At 36.5% G+C, this 6815-nt stretch overlaps 1 long non-coding RNA gene across 1 annotated transcript; it reads right to left on the bottom strand.

The window, feature by feature from the left end:
* Window positions 1-1675: 1675 nt before the first annotated feature.
* LOC106520140 (uncharacterized) lies at window positions 1676-5626 on the bottom strand. Its single transcript, XR_001310513.1, has 3 exons — window positions 5190-5626; window positions 4361-4772; window positions 1676-3891 (listed from the first exon to the last, which is right to left on the bottom strand). It is a non-coding gene; the product is annotated as an uncharacterized LOC106520140 (long non-coding RNA).
* Between the last annotated feature and the right edge of the window lie 1189 nt (window positions 5627-6815).

Here is a 6815-nt window from a genome sequence, read left to right on the forward strand (position 1 = left end):
GGGTAAGGCAGCGCAGGATGCCCTTTATTTGACTAAACTAGAGGTGGAAGATGTTTGAATGAAGGTGCACACAGCTGTGTGTTTGTTTCTGTCACACACAAATTTACTCATCTTTTATTGTGAGTTATGTGCTACGTAAATTTTGGGCATTTTAGGCTCCTTTTTACATTATTTTACTAGAAACATTGACAATAGGAAATTTTACAGACAGGAGCAGCAAAATGATACAAATGAGACATGGACTGAAGAGTTGCAGCTAGAACTGTGCAATATACCATGGTTCCCAAACTCCGGTACACACTTGGTGCATATCGTGCTGGACAATAGCTTGGGGACCATGCACAGAACAGGGTCTCAGGGGTGTTGCAAGAAAAAAAAAAGAGAATATTTTTGTCACAAAAATACATCATCGAGACACAATTGCAGTTTTTCTCAAGTATAAGTCAGCCTTTAATCCAGACTTCTCTATCATCATTACAATAAAGTCTGCTACTGAAGGCCTTCCTGTAAATTATCTCTTAAAATGACTTCCAACACCAGCAGACCTGTCTTTATTAGTTCTTTTTCATTTTTTATATTTATTTTGTTTGTTAAAAAGTATGAACAACTTCATTTCCTTTTAGAATAATTTTGTCAATTTTAAGATCATTTACAATAAGCAGAAACAATGTCTAAATCGTATCACTTGTGTTGCTTCTCAGAGTCTTATCTTTACTTTCTAAAGCACAGTTTTTGATTTCTTACTAGAATCAGTTATTGCAATGGGATTTCAAAATAAATCACACATGAAATCTTTTAACTGGCATCAATCACTATTAAACAGCCAACCTTGTTTCATGTTATCTGAAAACCAAACAATGGAGCTGTGGAGCTGGCCAGGTATTAAAAAACTCCAACTTGATGAAGTGCTGCCCTCTGCTGTAAATCTGCATCCATGCAAAACTAACGGCAAAATACAGAACATCTGAACACATCATCAGTTCTGTCAGCTCATGCAGAAAGCTTGTGTTGTCTTTTTTCCATTTCAATGAAATATGTCGTAAATATTTCTAAAAGTATGACTCGGGTAAAGCAGTGCGTCCATTTTAAATTTAGAAATAACAGGCAGATAAAATAAAATTAGTCTTTTCTTCACTGCACCCTTTTCATTCACAGCATGATTTATTTGTTAGCTTTATTGTAATAGATTGTTTTGTTTTTATGAACAAAATAAACTGAATAAACTAAACTGAATTTTTAAACTTTGCGTGTGTGATGATTTCACTTTTTTGAGTTTTTTGAATTTATAAAAACAGACCTTGATTGGACCAATGGTTCTACAAATCTGGCACTACACCCCCAAATACTTTCATAGCCATTTCTGGTTTCCAAGATATTCCAGCATTTGAGTCTCTTGGTGCTTTATGCCAGCTTCTCTATTAACATTTTATGATTAAACATGTTTAGAAATTACTATTATTGGTATTTTGGCAAAGTGTCCTCAATGTGCAATGTTGATGAATGTCAGAATGACTGCAGAGCACAGCTTTAAGATAGATATGGACATTGTTTTAGAGTATTAGCGTGTTTTAACAAACCAAATGTAGGAATGAATACACAAAATTTATACCTTGATGCACAAAATACTGACACAGAGTGAGCTCATCACTAAAAAGGCCAGGAAGTGCAGATTACAATAAGACAAGATGACAAACTGTTATTTTCTTTATACATTGTAAAAACAATAGGTTTTCCATGTGTACGCACAAGATAGAAAAAACATGTTCCAAACATAATTCTGCTTTAAAATAATTTTGTCTTTCATTTAAGAAAAAAATACAATAAAAGCAGGGTTTATTTCTGAGCTCCTAACGAAGATAAAGAATTAATACAGCTGATAAAAAGTTTATATAAAAGAAGACATATCCTGATGTCACCTTGGCTGACTGAACATATGATGACTCTGCTCTCATCTTGAATACAGATTCACACACGTCCATCTCAAACACACATTTAGACACTCCTTCATCTTGTTAGCTCCTCGGTTTAAAGATGCTTCTCTGGTTTAGGTTAGTTGTTGTTAGAAGATTAGTTCATTAGTAGGTTAGTTTGTTAGTGTGCATGTTAGTAACAATTCACAGTGTTTTCAGAGACACAATCTTTTTATTTTTTTGTGTGGGACCACCAGAGCTAATAAACTCATATTTGGGTAATTAAAAGTTATAGCGGGGAGCTCGATGTGATGAGATAATGTAAACACTGAGACTACAAGGCATGCTTAAGATCTACTTAAATAAAACAAATGCAAGGTGTTAGTAAGAGCAACAGGAGGACCATAGCCTAGTTGTTAAAGTGGAAACTGTTAAAGGTTAGTATTAAAGCTCAGGTTTGCGTAGCTTCTGTCATAGTGGCAGTGACAGAAAACCAGGCACTCACCGACTGAGGCTGACCACACAAAGCACACATAAGATTTTAAAATGAATATTTAGCCTGGAAAAAAAAAAGAACTTGAAATTAGATCAGAATCTTGTTTTTTTTATGATTCTGCTCAAGTGTGTGGTCAACCAAAACTGACATCAGCAGCTGTTTCTGCTCCTCTTTTTATCCTCGGTTTATTAAAGTTTCCCTCCCCCCAGGTCCTGAAACCCTTCTTTCACATGATCTCTTTAAGTTTTTTTTTTTTTTTTTTTTGGGTGGAGAATTTCTTGATGGGTTCTTCTGAATGGGACACTCCTGAATGAAGGATTGCAGGATCATGTGAGAGTAGTGCGTGCCTCAGACTGGCAGTATAAAGCAGATGGTTAGTAGGTTGGTTAGAAAAGTCATCAGCATTCTCAGCACAGGTTAGTAATCCTCCAACTGTTAGCAGATATTAGTACTGTTAGATATTAGTCAGGTTTCTGTTAGTGCACACCAGACCTGGATAAAACGGCTATTTACACATAATTATTAGCATTTGCGGTAATTTGCTTAAGTGTTAAATGATGGAGCTGCTGGCAGCGGAACAGTTCAGTGAAAGCCAGCAGGCATCATTCAGTAAACTGCACCCCACTAATTCCAAATGATATCCTTGAGATTTAAAGTGCAACTACGGCTTTAATGAGGCTGTAACAAATGCTAAGAATCATTAGTAAATAATGTTTGATCCCTTATCCGGTGCATTCAGTCACTAAAAGACTTGTAGCTTCAGCTTCAGGCCCATTACCAATCCATCTTATTAGGCCCATGTGACACACATGCACACACACACACTTGCAAAGAAACACATCCACAAATAGAGCACATGCAAAGAAAGAAAAAAACACATGCACTCGCACAGACACCCGCCCACAGTCCCACATAGGCGCTGCAGAGTGTGTTGTGAAAGGCATAGTAAAAATAGTTGCTATCACACTTTAAACTTTAGAGGTTTCACAACAAACACACAAAAAAAACGTGTGATTTACACATTATTAGAAGGTGAGAAAACCAGTCATTCTCACACACTAACACATAATATTTTCATCCTTGTGGGCCTAAAATATGTGAGCTAAGCAGGTCTCATTGCATGCCAGCTTTCATAAAAAAGGCTACCAAGAAAATACTTCAAAACACCTTTTCTTATGAAGCATACAGAAAGAGGTGGATAAATTGTAAAGAAAAAGTTACTTGAATAATAGATAAAAAAACAAGAGCTGAATGGGTAAATGAAAACTATGGAACACGGCTGTAAATGATACACGATCCATGAAATACTATCATATTAAAGAAGATTAAACAGACAATGATGACAAAGCAGTGGCTCCATTATCTTTTTTTTTCCCACTGATGCACAGAAGCTGCAGAAGCCGACTCTCGGCAAGGAAAGATTGTAACACAGATATTTTCCCTCTGAAGGTGCGGAGCAGCAGAAATGGCCCCACGCTCGAGTCGCTGCAAGAGAAACAGTTCAGGTAAAAATAGGAGAAAGTTTGAATTGCAGACATTGTGTCCTCTTTGCATAACAACCTCCAAAGAGCATGCAAGTGTTTATTTGGAGACGCAAAACTACAAAATGTTGCATCAGTTTAAAATAAAGTTGTACTTTAATGTTTGTTATCTCCCACATATAAAAAAAGATACCAAAATCCTGCAAAATTCCACTTTGCAGAATGATCTTTGGACAGACAACTTTTTTGTTAAGTGTTGTAAGCTTTGGAATTTACTACCATCTGATTTTAGGACCTTAACACACTGAAATGTTCACTTCAGGACTTAGAAATTGGCAAAAAATGAACCAGAATTATGCTTATTTTTAAATATTGTGATTGTTTTGATTCAGTAGTTTTAAATACATTGTTTTATATGTATTTGAGATCATTTTTAATCACGTGAAGAAGTAGGAAAGTAAAAGTGTTAGTACTGTAAAGCTGAGGGCTCCAGTCTTTAAGGCAGCACAGCAGAGGGAGACAGAGAGATGCCAGCAGGGGAACAATGAGGTCCTGTCAGGCCCAGTCTGCTTTTCAAACCAGTGTAACTGGAGAAGAGCACAGAACACAAAGCAGCAGAAAAGTGGGACACAACCCAGCTGTCCTACTAAGACGTCCCAAAGGGATCGGGCTACCTCTTCTTGCATTTTATTGTGTTCTTTAGAGCTGTTTTTATAAGGCAGGACTGCTGAAGCAAGCAGTTTAACAAAGGCTTTATAAAAGTATAACTGATCAAATACATGCTGGTAATTTTGACAAAGATAACACATAACCTGTCCTGCTCTTGGAATCCTCCAGCATCCTGATTGGTGCCCTGAGATGAATCCTGTTCGTGCACAAGATGTCCTAAAAAAAACAAAATAAAAAATAAATCATAACCAAATGCTAAATATGTTCATCATAAATTTATTTAAAAGACATATTTACAACTTTGTTTTTATAAAGTCATATAATGAATTGATTTACCAAATGGCAAACAGCTGTTTTTATAGCTGTTTACAAATGAATGTGAAATAATAAAGATTGGCCTACATTTACAGATGAAAAAAACATGTAGGCTGGTTTCTGTTGTATGTTTTTTATGCATCACAGCAACATAAGATGGTGTTTCCTAAATAAAAGAAACCTTAACACAGTTTTTGGATTTATAAAACACCTTCCACCAAACAAGTCACAATAAGCAATTTAGCAGCTTTACTAATTTAACTAAACGTTTAAAAAGACAGAAGAAAAGGAAAATCTGGAATTATTTTTTCCCCATACCTCAGATCCTCATGTTTCAGTTGTCCTGCATCATCTCATATGGTTTGAATTGATCCTCACTTCTTTTCCATCTTCTTCTTCTTCTTCCATGCTGATGCCAAGCTGCTCATTATAGGTTAACCTGCGTGTAGTGATTCTGCCTGCTGTACAAACCTCTGCTCTCTCCTCGGATACATCTTATCTGAAAATGAGCTGTGGCTGAGCGTCCTCTTCATGGCTGCCGAGCTGAGAGAGAGAAAAAAAAAAAGGCAGATGCAGAGAGCAAACAGCAGCAGCTGCGCACTGATGGGGAGAGTCTGGAGAAAGGCAAGGTGAGGTGGAGACGGAAACCATGAACTGAAGGTAGCAATGAGAACAGTGCCTTCTTTGAATGCGGGTAGGGGGCTGCAGAGTTTCTGCATTAATCGGCGGTCTCGATCTCCAGCTGTCACCACAGGTTTTATGGTCTTTTGTATGCACCCCCACTTTTTCATCCACCATCTGTGTTTCCAGGGCAACTGAGGATTGCCTGCAGGCACCAGCAGCTACAGCACACCAGCTCAAATCAGGACAATGATGTGCTGTAATCTCACAGTAGGCTAACTCGTAACTGATGCCGTTATTTTTCTCTCCTAATCAGAGTGGATTTCTTTACGCATAAATCATAATTAGTTCTCTGAAAAACTATTTTAAACGTTAGACAAAATAATTAGGATAGTGAAAGATGATCTGTTGGTCAGAATAATCTGCTTTTGGCACATTATTTATACACTAAACAACAATTATCCCATTAGAACTTCTATTACATCTACACTGTAAAATAGTTTTTATTTAAATTAAATGCCAAATTTTTATTGAGAGAATGTATCATCGGGACATAGTTAAAACCATATTTTTATCACACAGTATTGTGAGATATTGCATGATTTAATGTTTGAGGATATTTCTCTAATGTTAGATGTGATAGCCATCTTAAACTGGAATAGCTCAATCAATATATGAAGTGGAACAATGCTTTGGCCTGAATTCCTCCTTATTGTAACTCCACAAGCACCTCTTTCACCCCTTTTCTGAGGTGTGTCTCAGATCAACTCGTTTTGAGGCTGTCGCTTTCCATGCATTTGATGTTTCTTCGAGCAGAAACATTTTATTTACAATTCAATTAAATATGTCAACAAGGAAAGGCTTGTCCACCCAGCCTTACATGTTGGAGCCAGAGTCTGGACCCAGAGCGAGAGGAGAATGAAGATTAAATTCCATAAATATGACCCAGACAAATTATAAAGACATCTATGCATGACCAGGAGAGACTAAATTCAACTTTTCTGCACTCCCAGAGACTTCAAGTACACAACAAGATGTATTCAACAGCTGAAAATTTTGCATAACCCCATTATGTGTTGTAGATTTATAATCAGTGATTACTTTCTAAACATTTCATTTAAATCTATCATGTGATTCATAAGATATTTTGCTAACAGGCCAGCAGAGTTGACTGTATTATTTAAAGGCACAGTGTGTAGGATTTTGTCAAGTCTTTTAGCCGAAAGTGAGATAATCACTAATGACAATAATGAAAACATGTCTAATCATTGCAAAGACCTTGTTTTATTATTTTTACCTTATAAAAAGCTGTTTATATCTCCA

This window comes from Austrofundulus limnaeus, unplaced genomic scaffold (genome assembly GCF_001266775.1).
Source record: "Austrofundulus limnaeus strain Quisiro unplaced genomic scaffold, Austrofundulus_limnaeus-1.0 Scaffold88, whole genome shotgun sequence".
Taxonomy (NCBI): Eukaryota; Metazoa; Chordata; class Actinopteri; order Cyprinodontiformes; family Rivulidae; genus Austrofundulus; species Austrofundulus limnaeus.